Source organism: Pinus tabuliformis, chromosome 2_1 (assembly GCF_031772625.1).
Source record: "Pinus tabuliformis cultivar Carrire ecotype Pingquan chromosome 2_1, CPIR1, whole genome shotgun sequence".
NCBI classification, from domain to species: domain Eukaryota; kingdom Viridiplantae; phylum Streptophyta; class Pinopsida; order Pinales; family Pinaceae; genus Pinus; species Pinus tabuliformis.
The window spans coordinates 714,597,180-714,619,001 of NC_142299.1; positions in this window are offsets into that span (position 1 = coordinate 714,597,180).

Sequence of the window (21,822 nt, forward strand, 5' to 3'; positions counted from 1 at the left end):
TTAATGCTAATTAGTGCTATCAGTACTCCTAATATTTGATTTTTGAATGGAATTTTCATGGTATAAGTTTGAAAACTATAGTACTCTCATTCTGAACCATCACTCCTTGATCCAGGGAAACACCTTTATTTGCAATTGGATCCGCTCTTGTGTTGATATGCCTCTTCACGTGAAAGAAATAAAAAACCTCATACTTCACTTTTCGAAGGCTTATTCTATTCAAGATAGCAGAGAGGATCTACACCTAGTTGTTTTTTTTTTGCACTTTTGTGGGATAATTAGCCTAGAGTCACCAAAAACCACTAACCACTAGTAACTATATATATATTAAATTTTCAATTTTATCTCTTGTCACAATGCTAAGAATTCATCTTAAATTTTAGATGCACTTCTCAGACCTCAACCACAATTAGTTTTTATTACTTTGTCGAAGCAAAAAATAACCTCTCCCTTTCTTGCTTCTCTGAAGAAAAATTTGGTTGTTACATTTCATAGGGTAGTTGGTTTTTAGTGCAAACTTGTTGATGGCAATTCTTTGCTCGGACATTCTATGACATGAAACTGTGACTCGATATTATTTAATAATGGTGTTGTCTAATATTATAGGTTTTTGTTGGCGATATTTTTTGGGTCAAATCTTGATTTTTGCTATTTAAAATTTGGTTTTTGACTATGTATATAGATTCAACACCCTTAAAAAAACTCGTGGCACTAAGATTACGAAGATTTAATAACTTAAACTCGTGATTTCAACAAATTTCTAACTGAATAAACTAGAAAATATATTAGAAAACCCTCCCAAACTTACAAATTTAATAACTCAAACAATTTAATGGTATTGCATGTTTCACTAGAGTGCCCTAACGTGATTAGGGGATCCTTTACACCAAAATTCAAGGTTTTTGAGTGGCCCATACATGTTAGTTATATTTAAGGCTTTTGAGTGGCCCGTACATGTTAGTTATACAACTATAGAGTGCAATAACGTGATTAGGGGATCCTTTACTCCAAAATTCAAGGTTTTTGAGTGGCCCATACATGTTTTCAGAAACGAAAAAGCTTTATATTATATGAGAGATATAAGGTCCAATAAGAAGATACATCTGAGATGGTTATATAAGGCCATTAGTCCAAATAGACTTAAGCTCATAAGATCAATACTAATGGCAGCATATCCAAAGCTAAAAACAACATATGTCCAGTGGCCCATACATGTTAGTTATACAACTATTACCACCTTTGTTGATTAGAATTGGATGTTAACATTCAGATTTATAAGTCATTTAATGTATGATAGGATTAATTCAATTCCATACTATTTTCAACAACCATTATCATGGAATCCTTAGTGCTCGAATATATTTGATTCTTGAGCTAGACCTTCTAACTAAGATTACTTAATGTTGGTTGATTCGAGACCTGAGAAGCTCTATAACAAAAAAGTATATTGTGAAAAAATGATAGGTCAGTCTTCAATTCATGTATAAAAATTATGATTAGATAAAGGTGATTGAGTCGAGAAGTTTATTTTATAGTTTAATATGAGGGCGATGTATTAAGTCGAGAAGTTTATTCTGTAGCCTAACATGAGGGTGATGTGTAATTTTATTTTAAAATAAAATTAAAAAATAATGTCAGCTATAATTAAATTAAAAACAAATATACATGTATGGTTAGTTTTACTTAAAAATATTATAAAATGTAGTCTCACTCTAACTGTGCTTGCTTTATTGGTTGTTGATATTACAACCCAATACAAAGGATATATGGTAAAAATATTTCACTCTCAATCTTAGTTATAAATAAAATATTTCCATGTCCATATGAAATAAGATAATTTTATATCAACTTTTAAATTCATTTTAAAGTAATTAAAACAAAAAACAAATAAAGTTGATATTATTTATATTTTCATATTTCAATTGGATACATAAATAAACCATTTTAATATCTATGTTAACTAATTTATTTTAATATCAATTTTAGAAAAATACATAAACATATATGTATATATAGGAACCACAATAAAATATTTCAATGCACAAAGAGAAAAAGCTATTGAAAGATTGAAATGGATATCAATAAAAAACAAATTTTGTATTTGGACAATGTAATCCATAAATAAAATATGTCAATGTTCATATTAAGTAGATTATTTCAATGTCAACAATTTATTGTTATTTTATATAAAATATGTCAATGTTCATATTAAGTAAATTATTTCAATGTCAACAATTTATTGTTATTATATATGATTTAAAATACTAATAATAATAATGTCTATATATTATATATAGGTAAGTGAAAAAATAAATTCTTATTGGTATAACCTTTTCATTATCATTATTTTACATTTTAACTCTTTTATTAAGAGTTAATTTTGAATGGAATAAATATCTTTTGGAATTGCATGTTTAAGCTATGTGATTCCATGTATTCAAGGGACTTTCAGAAATACAATTTAAAAAATGAAAAAATATATATAGAAAGATTCATCTTAAGTCCCTACAAAGATTTAATCTTTAGAAGTGCATCTTTTTTAAGTTTGCATTATAAAAAAGAATTTGACCTTTTGACTGAGCTCAACCCTTACTAAATTTATAATTAAAATAAATCTATATTAATTTACTAAATTTCTATTAGTTAATTAATTCAAGTAACCTAACTATATCTAGTTTTTGATGCGTGGACATTCCAAGTGTTTGATTTCATCCAGTGAGAATCTATATTAATTTACTAAATTTCTATTACTTAATTAATTCAAGTAACCTAACTATATCTAGTTTTTGAAGCGTGGACATTTCAAGTGTTTGATTTCATCCAGTGAGTTTAAGTCTATTGCAGATTCCCTGAATATTCAAGAATCCTATGAATTTGGGCACAGTCAAAAAATTGAACACGCCCATGTCTATCAAATTCTTAAATATTCCGGAAATCTGCGATTAACTTAAAAATATCCAATTTCATCCATTCACAAAGTTGTGAATTACGCTTCATTTTGGTTCCACTTAAAATTTTTAAAGTGTGTGGTCTGTGATCTGGAATATACGAGATAAGAGAGAAAATAAAAATAAGTTGAAGGTAATTGAAATTCTAACATGATCGGCAGTATATAACTCTTATTATTTTGTCACTGGTAGATATAACGCAATCTATATTACGTTGACTCTCTATTAACTTATTCTTTGACCAAAAATTAAACTAAAATACATAATATTTAAGTCAAATAATAATTAGAAAGCCTAACTCAATGGCAATTAGAACCAAATAATAATAATAAAATATGCAAAAGTTAGAAAGCATAACCTAATGGCATTCGTCATGCGGACATAAAAATCAAGTGCTAGAGTGAGGCCATCGAGCAATGCCGGGCAAAGCCTCAACTTAATTTTCATAGTTTTCTTCATATTTAGTAATAAGGTTTTTGATAAAATAGTAATTTTACACTCTTAAAAATATACTTTCAAATATATAAATTTATTTAACATTTTGAATATATTTTTTTATTATATATTTAACATTTTAAATATATTTTTTAATATTTAATAAAAAATAGTTCTCTCCTTTGGTGGCTGGCCCCCCCTGAAACAGGAAAAAAGCTGGTAGGAGGAAGAGAAGCCGCAGCTAGAAAGAGATTCTAATCATTGGCAGTCCATCTGATGATAAGAGTCAGCTGAAAAAGATGGCTGGTTGGAATGCAACCCGAGAGAGAAGAACCTCCCTCCCATGCACAGATAAGTCAAGTTTAATTAGTCAGCAGATGAGAGCTGGAAAAGGCTCTTTTCTTGAGCTGTGCGCATGCACTAAATACCGTCCCGTTTCAAAGACGAGAAATTTAGAGCAATATAGCATTCGGACCTCCCCTGTTATACAAATAACTTACCACATCTGCCCCAGAATGTCAGATAAAACACATAGACTTTCCCCAAGATAATATGACCCTACTGCAAAATAAAAGAAATGATAGTAGAACTAACCTGCACCCGGAGCCGCGCAACGCCAGGAGAAAGGAGCCGAGACCAAACCGGAAAGAAGCGGATGTGCCATGCGAACGAAGGCCAGAAAAGGGTGGCCAAGGTGTTGCGCATGGAGAACGTCACGTTGTATGGGAAAAATAGGACGCTGCGAGGTCCACAGATAGAGAGCTATTGGCTGGTTCTGTGCGATGGATATTGGATGCAGATGGCCATGGACGACGATTGGTTGCTCTTCTCCTGTCGCACGTGGAGATAGGAGGCCGCGAGGTTCACAGATAGAGATCTATTGGCTGGTTCTGTGCGATGGTTATTGGATGCAGATGGCCATGGAATCGATGATTGGTTGCTCCCCTCCTGTCGCGCGCGCTCCTCCTCATACAGATACGTTCTTATTAAACGTTTATCCAAAACTATTCTTTAAATTATATTGTAAATCACAAAATCTTACTCTGTTAATTTGGGTTTTATTAAATTATAGTTTACTGGAAAGTGGGTCTTATTGAATATTAAGACAAAATTTATTTGTCACGTGGGTTTTATTGAGTATTAATCCAAAATTTAATTGTCACATATCCATATTTTTATATGAGTGCATCATTAGTTGTGTTTGGAATGGCTTGTAAGTAAGAACGATGGATGGGATAATATAATTTCATAGACATTAAATTACGCGAGAACATATCCTCCAGTGTAACCATTAGACATACCCACACTCACCATTGTTTGCCAGGTTTGGTAGCCTTCGAGTGGCTTCGAGGACACAACCTGTAATGATTACATGACACTGAGTTTTATTGCCATTTACCTCAAGTATATGGATGTCTTCTTATTACGCTAAGAATTGATTCATGAAATCACTAAATCTCCCTGTCTTATGAGCGCTTACCCTCCATGGATTCTACACCATATAATTATTATGGTATCAAAATTCTTCAATTAAATTAAATTCTTTAATGTTGCATAAACCTATGATCCTAAGACCAAAGTGATTATATGGAGTGTGATGATTCCATAACATCGATAATTCATGATGCAACTCCAGTTATAGGTTCATTGAAGGGTGGAGGAAAAGATCTGTGAAGACATTACTTAGAGTTAATTTGGAGTATTCCTCATTGTTCTTCATCTCGCCTTGGAGTAACTATTGGCCAAGGAATGTTGAGATAACTTGAGAATTAGTGAGACAACCAAAGTCATCCTACCAAAAAAGATTTAAAATTTTGGATTGGTTGAGTCAGATTAGCTAATTCTAGAATCTGATGATTAGGAGAGATCAATAGTTTAATTTTTTTGGTGATAGTTAGATTTTAAGATATTCCCAAAATCTACAATCTTTATAAATATTTCCAACTTAGAATGTTCCAATGAGTTAAATGAATGGCTTGAGAATAGGTGTTAACCTTCAATGTTTGCATTGACTACACCGTGGCTCTGTAGCTAAGTTTGATAAAGTTTCTTTGTAGAAGAAAGGCTTAACCCACACAAGGAGAAGTCACTACATTCTACAAAGGCTTAACCCACACAAGGAGAAGTCACTACATTAGTGGATCTATTGCATTAGGAATAAGTGCAGCAAGAATCAATCACTCCCATCGTTTCAACCAACGTAGGCCCATAATGTGGTAAGATCCCTATGCTAGAGCATTTTGTTACAACATCAAGCTTTCCAGCAGTCGACAATCATAGTCTAATACAATATTTAAATTGGTGCCATGGTTCTACTTAGCTGACACAAATGTATTATTTTTGTTAGGGAGGTCAAGCCTTGAATGGACCATTTCGAGTAGTGTTCATTTTTCCCAAGTATTAAATGTTACTGATATGGATTAATTTCTCTTGAGATGGTTGTGAACAAGATTCATTAGAAGGAACGTTTTGATTTATTGTCACTTGAAGGATTTATTTTTGAATTCCACACTGGCATTTATTAATTTATTGTCACTTGAAAGATTTATTTTTGAATTCCACACTGGCATTTATTAATTTGACGCTATGATTTGACTATGATTGAAAATAATTTAGGATTCAATGGTTCATACAATTATTTATTCAGTGACTAAGATGCATTTTCACTCTTACAAACTCGTAGTTAAATTGTGAGAATTAATATGGTTTAAATGTAAATCCAAAGGAGTAATTGAAATAACCTTATTCTCAATGGAACTTTTAACTGAAAAGAAAATGCATTTTCATATTGTTATAAACTCATAGTTAAATTGTGAGAAGGAATATGGTTTAAATGTAAATCCAAAGGAGTAATTGAAGTAACCTTATTCTCAATGGAAATTTTAACTAAAAGGAAAATGCATTTTCATATTGTTATAAAGTTGATTTTTTAGCATATCATTTAAATACAATCTTATGATATATAAAAATTTGTGGAAGAGGTCTATAGAATTGTGGAACTTAGTTAGTGAATTCCCATATATAATTTTATTCTATTTTAATAATAGACATTGGCTTAGAATTCCCTATACAATTTTAACTGAATGAACTACCAAGATCTTTTTCCATGTTACAAATAATGCACTTTTACCCTTTACATAAATATTAGTTTGAATAGATATTTTATACATTAATTTATAACAAATAATGCACACTTAATCTTTACAATAAGTTGTAATAAATAATGCACCTTTACTCTTTATATACATGTTCAAATGTTAATAGAGATTTTAAATAATAATTTATAATAAATAATACATCTTTACTCTTTACATACATATTCAAATGTTGAATAAAGATTTTATACCCAACAATATTTCTTTAATTGATATATAGCTAAATCATAATCCATCACATTTTAACCTGTTATTGAACTTGACTTTGAAGGTGAACCTCATCCCAATAGGATGTGACTATAGTGTTCGATGGATGAAGTTGTTCTACTTTATTCCAAATTCTTGCAAACTAGCACCTCTTGTAACCTTCCAATACTTTGTTGGTAATATTATCTACCCACTTAACCAAATGTTGTTTGACTCACCACCAGCAGCGACCTCCTTGCCAACTTTTTGGGTCCTCTTCTTCCTTGTAAACCTTTGAGTTGTGTTGGGGTTGCATGGAAGATGGATGCACTAACATAGTGAAAAGGAGTTCTCAACTTAGGAGGTTCCCAATCAACAGATTTTCACTCCTCACAACAAATCTCTTAATAGTCACTTCAAAAGAAATGTATCATTAAGACATATGTCCAACAATATGGCAAAAAGATATCTTTTCCATAGTTTTACCTTTATTTATAAAGGGTTTTAGCAGTGCCACATGTCTCCTCATAAAAAAATAATTATTTTATTTAACTCCAAATTTGGATTATTCACTTATCTATGTGTTAGTTTCTTATCAAGTTTCTGTTAAAATCATTTTCTTATTTTCTTTTTAAATGAATAATTTCTCTCACCCCACATGTTTCCCTAGTTCTTTTCTGGGTTTTCCTTTGATCCAAAATTTGATTCCCTATTTTTTATATTGGAATTTTTAGTTAAATAGAGTTATTAGATTCTTGTCCCCAACTACCTCTACTTTTTCTCAATTCAATTTTAGTTGTCCATTTATTTTATTTTTACTTTAGCCACATGAAGTTCCTTTATTTTTCTCAAATTTTATATTAAATCTTTTTAATTTCATGCAAATCTCCTTATCTTATTGTGAGTATTATACAACATTTTATTATCCTTATTTCAACTTAGAAAACCTTTTTCACAACTTATCTTAAAATAATTATGATATTCAAAAGAGTTATTTTAAATCTAAATTTTGTAAGTATAAAAAAAATTAGATAAAATATTTAATTGATTCCCATAATTTTATTTTTAAATTTACCGTTTAATTCTTTTTTCAAACTTTAAATTTAACCCAACTACCTCATTTATTTATCTTCTTAACAATAATGTTTTTAAATTATGAACCTACTCTCCCGATTTCTAATAACAAAGGTTCCAAATCAATTGTGCCTTTCAAAAACTTCTACATAATGTTCCAAAGATGTCACATTTATTATCTTGCCACTAGAAGTATAAAGCAATTAATATTGCAATTAATATTAAATTGACAGTTAATTAACTTTTTTGGGGCTAAAAATTAAACTAAAATATATAACGTTTATATTATAAATCTGAAATAATTTATTTTTTTAAATATATTAATTTTATTTATTAAAAATTTAAATGGTTCTTATAGTTTTAATTTTCTTCTTATTATGTAATTATGTTATGTTTGTGCCGCCGTTCTTGCATTTGATCTTGGAATCACATTCTTTCATGCCCTCCCATGCCATGTTGAGGACGTCTCGAATACTTGTTCCAGTCAAATTCCCCCGCGGCCCCGCCTCAAAATTCGAGGACACCTCTTTGCAGTCGGAAATTCTCGGAGTAAACTCTGGCCTGAGAATATCGAGACATGGGACATATCATTTTTTCTTTTTTATGCCACGTACAGAATGGGGCGAGGATAAATGAATCTTCTTTCAGATTATAGTGTTTAATACGTTACATATTTGTTTTTGTTTTAGGGAGCCAGAGTCGCATTTTTCAGGCATGATTCAGGCAACAGACGAAATTAATGTTTTCAGTGCACTTTCAGTGAGGGAATTTTTCATTCCCGTTGAAAGATCATCATACAATATATATGGCCGAAGCCAGCAGATTTTACGGCATAGCCGTTACAAATATCGCCATAGCGTGGGGGGCCTCAATGAAACAAATAAACGCCTCCGCAGGAATCGAACATGGCTGGGGTGCGAAAGCCATCCGCCCCAGCCATCATATCAGTGCACTTAACACCGCCACTATAGAGATCTGTCATATTATTACAGATTAATTTATATGATAGATGAAAGAATATGATTTATATAATAAATCAAACCAATTAGGATAGAAAAGCGAGATTGATCTGTTATATTATTATTTTTTAACTTAATAACCAGAGAATTCACAGTAAAAACTATTTTAACTCACAGTACAAATCATTTTTGGTCAACTTTTTCAAATCCCAACAAGAATCTATCATCGAGACTTATTATCATATAACTGAAATAATATAATAAACATTTACATTAAATAATATAAATTAATATTATAAATTTAATAACAATTCATTTGAAGCCTACATTAATGTCATAATTATCTTTATAGTTAACATATAAATATATGATCATGCTCAAATTTCTGGAAAGAAGGGTATTGGTATTTTTAAATGACTCTATAGTATTACTTTTCTCATAAATATTATATTCAATGTTTTGTATAAATATTATATTGAATGTCTTGTATAAGTAAATCTTGTCTTTTTACATGGTAAAATGTTTTCAGTGTACTTTGCAAATTGAGATTAGAGATTTCATTACTTTACTTATTTTAGGAAAACAATTTCAATTAATTGCATGTTTTTATGAGGTAGGGTAGTTTGAGATATGTAAGTACTTTCACATATGAGATAGCTTACTATTTTCACTCCACTTGATTAGTAGTCAAGTAGTGCATAAAGTAAGATTATGATGGGTAAGGAGATTGCTTCATTTGGATAGGTTGGGTTTCTATCTTTTCATTGGGAGATGGGAAAGAAATTGTCCCAAAAAACTTTATTGTTAAAAGGATTTTACATTTTAATAATGCCGGAAAGGAAATTATCAAATATCATACAAATTGTAATTGTTTTATAATATTGAGTTTTATGTATAACTTTATTTTTTTTACTTTTTTATTTTATTTTATAAATTAATAATCTAATATTTTTTAACTTAAAAAAATAGAGTCATGATTCAACTCTCAAAAATATGTTATGATTTTTTATATAAACTATATTTATTATTTTAAATATATATATTTCAAATAATAATAATAATAAATGTATAAAGACTTGTTTCGGAAGAAGTCACATTGAAGATTTGGGTCTACGCGTTTGAACCAGAAGTGTCGTTCATCTTTAAGACACAATAATAAATGTGTTTTTTTAATAATAATAAATTAACTTGTATTTGGAAATTGTAATTAATATTGATTTTTCTAATAAAATAATTGACTATTTCATCATGATAAGCTTTATTATTTTAGATGAGAAAATGTCCATTTCTAAAGATGAAAAAAATGTTTTTTTTTTCTTTCTAAAATTAAATAATATATAAATTAACCATATTGTTATTTTTCATAGCTTTCAAAGATTAATAATTAAAAATTTCAAAATGTGCAAAACATTAATTTTTTTTAAATATGTATGTGAAAAAAAATGGTGAAGGTTGTATAAACATGCCAATGCTTTAAAACTGTTTTGTTTGGTTAAGAGCTCGTTTTATTTGGATGTAAGGAAACACGTTAACAACTCAAGACTCAGAGACATCTAGCAAGAATGAAAATTTACCCCCTTACGAACCATTACCCAGTTATTCTAGGTGGGGTGGTTTTCCTTGAATAAGGGTGATAAGTCAATCTGCATTCACAGTTATTCCAGGTGGGGTGGTTTTCCTTGAATAAGGGTGATAAGTCAACCTGCATTCACATTTAACAACCAATGGTAGTTGTCTTCACCACTAATTTGACAACTAAATTATATTAAGTTTTCCCACAAAAAAAACCCTACTTCAACTTTCAAAATTTTGATATAAACCTTTTTCCCAATTCATATAAAATTCATTACAACCTCTTTGGACCACATAAAAAATGGACAATGCTCTTCATACGACTAAAAGATTTTTTTTAACTAAAAATAGTAGACCAAAACTCGTCATAACACTACAGAGTAAATTAATAACTAAATCAAAACTCATAATAAAAATACGAAATAAATTAATAACTAAATCAAACTAACCCACATTAACACTAACGGTACAACCTTGTTAATCGTGGTTATAATATGTTTTTATAACCCTTATTTAAAAAAAACTTATATTTAAAACACTATTCGTATCCTTTAACATGTAAAGTTAACGGATATATGGTAAAAGATATCAAAATCACCCAAGTGTTTAAGCATTTTCTTCGAATCAGGACATGGTAAGATAGATTTATCCTTTTGATACGGATTATGAATTCTTTATATTGGAAAATAAAAAGACTCGAAAATAAATAATACATGTTACAATACAACAAAACAATTAAAAAATGGTTTGAATAAACATTTTTCTTTACCAATAAGAATGGTGGCTAAAAGAATTTAATTATTATTTAAAAGTAGAAAACAACAAAAATGTGATGCTCCAACTCGTATTCAATCGATGATTGATATTTATCTAAACTCTTTATATATAGGATTTAAATAGATTAACCAACAAAAAACTATTAAAATAAAATTAAAATATTATTATGTAAGTGTTTTTATTTTTGAGTAATTTAATAGCTTTATAAGTTGTTTTAAGTGGCAACATTGTACTATCTTTTTGGGTTTAGTCAAGTAGAACCAAACTCTGAAGACGAGCTTTTGGTTTAATAGGTGGACAAGTACAGCTAATTAGAAATTTTTCCTGGGGCATTGCCTTGACCTCGTGTAAGACGCCTATTTTCCCCTGAAACCCCCCTGTTGCGCCCGACACAACGAACAGGGGAGGCTTTCGCCCCCCATCCGTGCGACTAGTCATGGAAAGAATATAACACACACCCAACAATCATGACACACTCTTCTATCTTGGCTTTTGGCTCGCACAAGTCTCAAGCTCGTCCGCGGAGGAACAGGTTCGCTCGAAGATGAAATTGCAGAGCCTGAAGCTCACATTTATGATTTAGGGTTTTGGGCCTCAATCACAGGCACAGGATAGAGATATATTGACTACAATCACTCGCTACCAGGCTCATCTGTGCAACCGAAGCATCCTAGTCACACGTACAACTTTTCCTTTGTGCGACCAATATCTAGGGTTTCAGAATCTCAGTTGCAGACTGCATTCACTTGCTACCAAGCTCATTCGTGCAACCGAAGCATCCCATTCACACACACAACTCGTCCTCCGTGCAACCAGCATCTAGGGTTTCAAAATCTTAGTTGCAGATTGCAGTCACTCACTTGTAGGCTATAGAGAGAAACTAGAAGCTTCCCAATCACACGCATGACTCCTCCTCCGTGCGAACGGGACCTAAATGATGAAATTTTAGTTGTCCAAATATTTCACTCAGTGATTGTAGTGTTCGGTAGTTGACCACAGACAGGAACAGTTCATTACAGGCTTCAGAATCATATTTTTGAGTATAAGTATTGTTGGTTTCATTTCATGGATATTCTGTAGTTGTTTTTGTTGGATAGTTGTATGGATGAAGATATGGATCATTGTACTCTTTTGTTGAATCGTTCAATGAAAATCTAACAAGAATAATAATTTGAAAGGGTTTTCCCCATAGTGGGTTTTTCCCTGGTCTCTGACCAATCTTGGTGTCTCTATGTGTGAATGATTTTCTTCTATTGTTCCTTTATGTTCTGCTGCATTGATGATGATGATATTATTCTTTCTATATAGTTGCATATGCTACTGAATAATGATGTAAATATGAATAATGTTATGATGTTATGGGGTGAACTTAATGTGTTAATGAAGAAATGAAATTATCAAAGCAAAGAACAATATATCCCTAAGAAAAATTAACATGGGATCAGAGTTGGGTTGAAGAAAAGTCATGGAGATCACCCCTATGATGACACCATTGATGGAAGAAAGAGAGGATGGAGGAGACCTAAAATAATTCTAGGGTTTGAAGGAAACCCTAGGCAATTTGTGTATTAGAGTTTGATGGATATTATAAGGGTTTGAGAGAAACCTTAGTTTATGGAAAATATTTGAGATATGAAACCTAGAAACCCTAGCAGGGTCAATGTGAAGATGCTCAAGCGCTTGTGTCAGAATTGATGAATCGTTAGATGGAATAGTCTTTATTAGTCCTACTTGCTTATAATGTTGGTTGAAATAATGAAGGCAATATTTTCATATGGAAAATAGATAGTGTTGGCTCTTGAAGGTTGGTTAAAGAGGGAGATGATCACCTCTCATTAAAGATAAGTACTTTTCAATTTATGATGTTTCGTTATGTATTTACTTTTGTTTAGGCTTATTGATTTGATTATTGTATTACTTATACTTCCTGCATGTATATTTGAGTATTTGGATGCTTCTAACTTCTTGATGATATATGATAAGTGGATCCTTCTTGAGGATCATGGCTAGTGCGGGAAGAGGCATCTGCTGAAAAGGTGACAAAATGCTACTAGCTAAGAAGGTGCACAGGTATCTAAACACTATAAGGTATGTATGGTGTTATGTTTTAGCTGCAATATTGATGACAAGGTAAGCCCTAAGGTATGATGAAAATGTCTCCTTCACAAATGATTCGTGCATATGAAAGTGATTAGGATTCATGGTTCTTATAATGGTGCACTTGGTAGTAAACAAGTATCTTACCTTTTAGACATGATGAACTTCTTGATTCTATGTATTAATCTTTGAGATAGTGCTATACTAGTGTTTGGCTAACATCTATCATTTTGAATATCTTGATCCCATAAAGAAGGCTAGCATCTTGATTCTAGTAGATGGTAACTTGACAATATTGATATTGTTTGTGAAAAGCATGATAGCCATGATGATAGAAGTATAACAATGAGATCGATGTCCAGTATATTTTGTTGACCATGGTTATGTTTTTATGTCTTTAGTAATTATGGCATATGGAAAAATTGAATTCCCTGACTTGATGGATTGAGTTATGTGACAAAGAAGTAACGTTGTGATCATGATTTTTGAAGTATAATCCTATTAGTTTGTAATGTCCCTTCTTAATAATTTTCCCAAGGTGAGGAGAAAATCAATTTTGGCAATTTTGGTATTTTTGGCTTTAGGAAAATTTGATGGGAGAAATTAGGAGAAAGGGGGTCGAGGTGCTTTTAGCGGATTGTGGGGGCCACTTTCCCACCCAAAAATATGCACCCCATGAAGGCAATTCGAATTTCCTAAGTGGAGATCGAAATATTTGATGGGACCCACGTGGGGGCCCAAGGGAGAAAGCATAAATAGGAGGAAGTGAGCAACATTTGGGGACTTTTGATCATTTGAGAATTTCATTATTGCTTTGGTTGTTCAGCTAAGCTACAAGTGTTGTTCAGCATAAGAGATTCCCAAGGAGTGAAGCTCATCCCTCTCTTCGGTGGACTTCGAGGGCCACCCTAGGAGGGCTTTCATTGCCCACATTGAGTTGTCATCTTGCGGAGGAGAATTTGCAGCAAGATATCCAGTTAAACACCCAGTTCAAACTGCTGATTAGAGAGATTGTGTCATCCTCACTCAAGATGTGCAGTCACTTGAGGGGGACTGTTGGCGAGGTAAATCCCCTCTGCGGACAGAGGCGATCCCACTAGCCCAAAATGGGTCTAGCAACAATCAAACAATACTATCATGCAGGCTCCTAATTGCAAACTAAAGGTGGATTACGATAACCTACTTGGATTCCAACGCTAGTGTTGTAGGAGAGTTGACGCTCCCGTTCCTTTGCTCTGGCCGGTCACAATCCTCACGATCTTAGTGAATGGACACCTGCACATGCAAAGAACGATACGAATACAAGCATAAAATCCAATAGATGCAATTATATATCGGTCAGAAAAGATATAATTCAATCATCATTATAATGAACAGCAAGAATGGAACCATAATGATAGTCATCTATTATTGATAATCAACAAAGGAGTATACAACTGAAGTTCTGACGTCAAATCCTCCTTTGGCTGGGTGATTAGCTACACATGTCTTGCAAAGCTTGTCGGGATCACGAACAAGCCTCTCTCTCTCTTTGACTATGAATGCAAAGAAGACTCAACAACAATCTCTCAGACTTCTGACAGTATCATTCTCCCTCTACTCAAAAACTAGCTTGTCAAATGCACCAGAACAAGCTTTTATAGATGGAGGAGGAGGAAGAGATACAATGAATCCAGACATTCATGGGATAAGCATTATCCTCGAAAAGCTATTGTGGATGATGATTCTCGACATCCATGAGATTGACATTATCCCTGAAAAGCCACATGAGTCGAAAGGAAAAAACTCTCGAGCGTGTGTTTGTTAACAAACTTTTCCAAACTTGGTTGGCGCGGGTAAGACTCTGAGACAGAGCGCCAATGAGCGCGCCCTCTTTGGAGAATTTCCTTGATTGGCACGGGTGATACACTGTGGATCCGCGCTAATGGAAAAAGGGGACTTTTTAATGATATTTTGCAGGAGATGTCTTCAAAACATATGAAGTCCATACTTAGGGGAACATAATGCAAGTGTTTTCAAGTTATGTCATTGCTCACAAGTCCCTGAATGAGTCCTCCAAAGTGCGGGAAAGGGGTAACAAGGACGGTGACCAATGGTGACAAATTACTGTGTAACAGATGCCCCCTAAAGCATGAGGCCCGAGAGAGAGAGGGGTGAAATGCTTTACAAGAACACATGCAGCTGCCGCCGGAGAATCTGCATAGAGAGATACAACTGATAGCTCAAGTACATGATATATGTGGTATGGTCGCAGCCATCCATAACAGAGTACATAATAATCTAGATCCATGGTATGGGCGCAGCCATCCGGTTAGGATCGATGAATAGACTCAGGTATGGTCGCAACCATCCAGTGAATGAGTCATGTAACAAGAATCCAAAAAATTACAGCCTGGATTCCAACAGACAAAAACTAGGGTCTTGCGCTCCATCTCGACCTGAACAAAAGTACAAGTTCAAGTATGCGAATACATGAGCTGAAGTCGAACATGCATGAACATCGTCTGATTACCAGTCAATAATGAAAACTATTAACAGACGCGAGAGGTACCACCAATAATGACAATGGCCCTCAAGGTACTATAGGTACAATCTACGGTGTGCGAATCAGTGAGCTGGCGTCGAACACCCATAGAATCATTCGATCAGAGGCCAATGATGAAAACCTCACGTCTAACACGAAGAACCTGCCGTTGAGGCATGCAGGCTCCAAGGCACCGGAAAGGAGTCTCTAGATTAGCTTCTTGGATAATGAGTTGAAGTCGACAGGAAGTGACCTTGATCGAAGGTGGGCCATAGTGTTTCCCACATCATCGACACGAGACAGAGAAAGAATATTGTGGTGGATCAAAATTGTGTGAGCTATCAGAAGGAGGTTGTTATTCTGCAGAGGTCAACTTCTCTTGAACATATCGGCGACACGACAGTGGAATTGGCAGTATTTGACATCAATGGATCAGAGGTCATGGTGACGAGGCAATGAGCAGATGAGAGGTCAAACAGGATTACCCAAATCCATGGAGGCAAGTGAAAAATGAGATGAGATATCCCCACCCAGACACGAAAGCAGACAAGTGCCATGTTCAAGAGCGACATACTGCCGACACGACAATAATTATGGTTCCATTTTCCCCCACCATTTCTGGCGAGTACCCCAATTATTTTTATTTACAAGCTTGATGGGGATAGCATATGCTTGTAACGTCATCTTGACGGACTCCAATGTCATCAAGTTTTAACGAGTCTGACAAAGGAAAAACTCGGCGTCTTTTCATGTTTAGAGAGTTTGAAAAGACTGCGGAAAAGAAAACTCCAAAGGTGTCCTTTTTCGTAAAGTTGTGTCTCTCGAGCCCGAAAAAGTATAAAACAATGCTCGAAAGAACCGCCCGACCATTACGATCGAGGAGTACTTTTCATAAGTAGTGATTTCGACCTGAAAAAGTAAAAAAGCGATCGAAACCATGTCGTTTCGAAACCGTTAACGAACCTGAAACGACAAAGGTCCGACGATCTTTTCGTTTTTACACAGTCGGAAAAGAGTTTAAAGACGACCGCCTCTTATTTACGTTTAACGAGTCAAGAGGGATAACTCGGCGATCTTTTCATGTTTAGCGAGTCAGAAAAGAGCTGAAAGATGACTCCACAGTGACTTTTTCGTGTATTTACTGAGTCCGAAAAAGTATAAAATACAACTCGTTTCACCATCGAAGTTGCGTAAAAGACCTGTCACTGCACAAGAAGCAATCGTAAAATCCATTTTCGACCACAAATATATTAAAATATTGAAAAAGTAACTTTTTAAACCTAAAAATAAGTCAAAAAGTCTATAAATATGGTGAAAATGTAAAAAATAGAATTACTTTTTACTTTTTACCTCTTGAATAGTAATAGTGGTCTGTTTGGGGAGCGAACTTCAGGCGGTGATTACAGCCAATCCGTGTAACCAGTTGAGATTTCGTCGGTTCCAGGTAAGAGGTGCTTCCCTTAGCTTCATTTCCATTTCTTTTTTATGCATTTTGTCCCCTGATTGAGCCTCTGTAAGGAGGAATTTAAAATTTAGGGCCGCGTCCCATTGGCGTGGGTAAAGCTATTGGATCTCCGGATACCCACAAATTTGTCCGGTTTGTAATCTTACCAGTGTTCTAATAATGATTTATTTATCCTTGTGGGTGCAGGAAACAAGAAAAAATGGTGGAATGGAAAGAACGGGAACATGATGCCGTGGATGCCTTGGCCATCGAGGATGAGGGATGTATGAACGCTTTGAGGGACTGTGGTCTCAAGAAGTTCTTCCTCACATCTTATCTGTGAGCTCAGCCTGAGTTATTGCAGTTCATAGTGGATGCTTGGGATGTTGATGACCAAGTATTTCGCTTACGGGACCAAACCTTAGAGCTGGATGTGTCTGATGTGTATTTCATTACTGGGCTGTCACGGAGAGGGGCGAGCCCTATTTTGACCGGAAGCAGACCTTCCGGTAAGAAGATAGGTGAAGTGAAGGCCCGAGTGTGTCCAGAGGCACAATTTGGGAGAAACAGTGCCAAGGTGGATATCGCCACCATTTAGGATTTGGTTCTTAAGGTGATATTGTTCACCATCACGCGTGCAGCTGGGGTACAGGCGTCCCATGAGGCGAGCAAGAATCATCTGTTACTAGCGACAGAATGCCTCAGCCCCACCATCTTTGACTGGGCTACAGCGGTGACTACCAACATCAAAAGGCAACTTACAAAGTGTAAGTGTGGAGAAGTGAAACAGTTCGGGTATGGCTCAATTGTGGTGTCGTTCTTCTTGGAATGATTACCCCTATTTCAGATTCAGGGAGCTGTAGTGGCTGATCCATTGCCACGAGAGCCTAGGATGACTCGCTGGGCAGCATTGATGCCCATAGGAGGAGGGGGTCAGCAGATGTCTTGGTGGCTCGAGTTATTTATATGGCTCCGTCGTCAGCTGATCGTAGTGGAGGATTGGCCATACGCGGGGACTAATTTCATGGGGGATCCAGACCTCCCACTGCCAGAGGAAGAGGAATGGGATGAGGAGCTGGGTATGATTTCTTCATTTTTTGATGTTTTATGTATTTTCATTTTTTTTGTTAATACATGCATGTTTTGATAACAGTCGTATGTACATGCAGATGTAGGCCTAGAGCGACCAACCGGCTTGTCTCCTATAGCGCGGAGGGGCCAACCTGCAGCCGACCCTCAGGCAAGGGGTGCCGTGGGGGAAGAGCTGGTACAGAATCTCGAGGGACTCACCCAAGGGATTCCGGGTTATGCTAGACTGGCGGACGTGCTCTTTGCATACCAGAGGCACACAGTGGGAGTGCCGACTCGTATCCATCGTCTGTTGAGACGATTGGTGCATGCGGTGACGTGCTATCATGAGCACCACCACGACTAGACTTCTAGGCTTCTTTCATGCATATTTTTTGAGGGACATGTCGTCCCAGGATGTATCAGGATGAACATGTATTATTTTTGGACTATGTAACGCACGCGGTGCAAACATTATGACACACACATATGTATACATATGCCTATGGTTTATTATTTTGCTTTTATGTGCTTGCTTGTATAATGTTTTGATTATAAATTACGCAAATGTCTATTTAATACATGATTAGCCAATGCATCAGATAATGTGTTTAATCGTCGTGGAATATGCTGATATGTGATAAAATCAAAGTTCCTTTCTAACAATCTCACACGTAAATACAACCTTAGAATGCGATGGTCTCTGATGGAATATCGCCCGTTGAGCTGGTGGACGACAAGTTGAGAGTCTAGGTTCACTACCAATGCACGAATGCCGAGATTAATTGCTTTAGTAAGCAGCTCAATTACAGCACAATATTGGGCGACATTGTTAGTGGTACGACCCAAACACACACCTTGAAAATCTATCAACTCGCCATGAGGATCATAGATCACCCACGCCGCAGAGGACAAGTTGCGAGTACTGCGGCAGGCACCATCAGTGAAACCAACATAAGGTGCATCAGACATCTGCACAAGAAGCGAAAGACACAATAAGCGGCAGTCACGCCTTTAAAACTAACACACACACACACAACACACCTGCTAAAGTACATGTATGTACAAAATAAAGTGTACAAGCATCATGCATAGTACTTTTTCAAGTACAGCCCGTTTCGGGGCTTCCCGAGAGGGTTCCCTTCATAATCAATTAGCTCGTAGGCCCCTTTTTGCAAAACTTTCTTGACAATGTAAGGGCCTAGCCACATAGGCTCGATTTTTCCTGCTCCCAGCTTATCGTTTGCCTGATCGTATAGCAGGACTAAATCTCCCTCAACAAAAGAACGTGGATGGACAGTCTGATCGAAGTGAGTCTTGACTCGCTTCTTTTGTGTTTCGATGGCCAAAGAGGCTAGGCGACGGGTCTCATCTAGCCGTTCCAGGTAAAGAAGGCGTTCTTCTAACGGAGTAGTGTTGGGAAGTAGCTCGACAACCAATTTTAATGAAGGGATTTCACACTCGATTGGAAGGGTAGCCTCTAGTCCATAAACTAGTTGAAATGGAGTGAAACCGGTGGCATCCTTCACGGAGGTTTGGTAGGCCCACAAGGCAGGGAACAACATCAAATGCCAGTTAGACTTATGCATGCCAACGGTACGCTGAAGCATTGTAACCAAAATCTTGTTGATAGCTTCAACTTGGCCATTGGACTGAGGGTAGTATGGAGTCGAACTATCGTGCTGTAAGCCTAGCTGGGTTGTTAGTTCTGTCATCATATGATTACGGAAATGCTTCCCGTGATCAGTGATGATGGCTTGAGGGACGTCGAATCGCGAGATAACATGGTTGAATAAGAATTGCGCCGCTGTGTGACCGTCTTCAGTTAATGTAGGCATCGCCTCGGCCCATTTAGTGAAGTAATCGACGGCAACGATAATAAACCCATGCCCCCCGGCCGAGCGAGGGTTACAGGTCGTATAATCAATGCCCCATTTTGCAAAAGGGCCGACGGTGACAACAGGGTGCAATGGAGCGGGAAGCGCTTGCATCTTCCGCTGGTATATCTGGCACTCATGACAAGAGCGGACGGCAAGAATGCAATCCTTAAAGATAGAGGGCCAAAAGTAGCCAGCACGGAGGATTTTTTGGGCAGTAGCATATCCGGACATGTGACCACCACAGGCACCAGAGTGGCAGTCATTCAAGACACGCTCAGCTTCCTCGAGAGTTAGACATCGACGGAGAACAGAGTCGGCGCCGAGGCGATATAGTGTGTCCCCAATGATACGGTATGGTTGAGACTGATGACGAATCCTTCGCCGAGCGTCTTTGGACACGTCGAGGCGAAAGGAGGACGTTTGTAGATATATAATGATATCCTCGTACCAGGGATCGAGGGTGCTAATGAGAAATAAAGTCTCATCCGGAATATGATCCTCTGAGTGAGAGGGCGGGGAAGAAGATGGCAAAGAGCAAAGTAACTCAGCGAATACAAGGGATTTCTTGGACTTGGCAGTGGTAAATTCCAAGTCGAACTCTTGGAGGATGACAATCCACTTTGAGTACTTGCCCCCCAGCAACTGGCGTGACAAAATATACGTCATGGGGTTGCAATCAGAAACCACGGTGGTAGTGCGCAGCAGAATATAGTGACGGAAGCGTTGGACAGCACAAACGACAGCCAAAGCCAACTTCTCGACATAAGCATATCGAGTTTCTGTGTCTAAAAGATTGCGGCTGAGATAATATACAACATGCTCAGTGTCATCATCGTCAGTTTGAACGAGAACCATGCCGATAGTGGTGTTGGCGGCAGCCAAATACAGAGTGTAGTCGCGATGATAGTTTGGAGGACGGAGCAACGGAGCGGAAACAAGGAGACCCTTGAGATGCTCAAAAGATTCCTGAGCGATGGTATCCCAATGAAAAGGAACATCTCGCTTTAGCAACCGTGTGAAACCTTTAGCCACCTCGGCATAGTTTGGAACGAATCGTCTTAGAAAATTTGCTTTACCCTGCAAGCTTTGCAATTGCTGTAAAGAAGCAGGGGGAGGAAGATTTACTATAGCCTCGACTTTAAGGGGATCCAAATGGGTGCCCTCTCGGGAGACGACAAACCCGAGAAGTCAGCCGGATTCAATGTAGAAGACACATTTGTGAGGATTGAGTCTGATTCGGTAGTGTCGACAGCGAAGAAAGATATCGCGAAGGTGAGTAGGGTGGTCCTGACATTTGGCTGAATGAGCTGGGAGATCATCCAAGTATGGCTGTACAATGTGTCGAATGTCATGAAAATCATAGGAAATTGCACGTTGGAAGGTAGCACCGACATTTTTGAGACCGAAAGGGAGCTTCTTATAGGCAAAAGTGCCCCATGGACAGATAAAAGCGGTCTTGTGTTGATCAGCGAGAGAAATATTGATCTGGTTATATCCAGAAAAACCATCCATAAAAGAGTACATTTCACTTCCGGCACACTCGTCAATAATTTGATCAATGAATGGTGTGAGGAAATTATCTTTAGGACAGGCCCGATTAATATCACGATAATCGACACAAACACGGATGGTACCCTGTTTTTTATTCACAGGTACGATACTGGAGACCCAATCTGTGAGTGGGATAGGATAAATAAAACCAG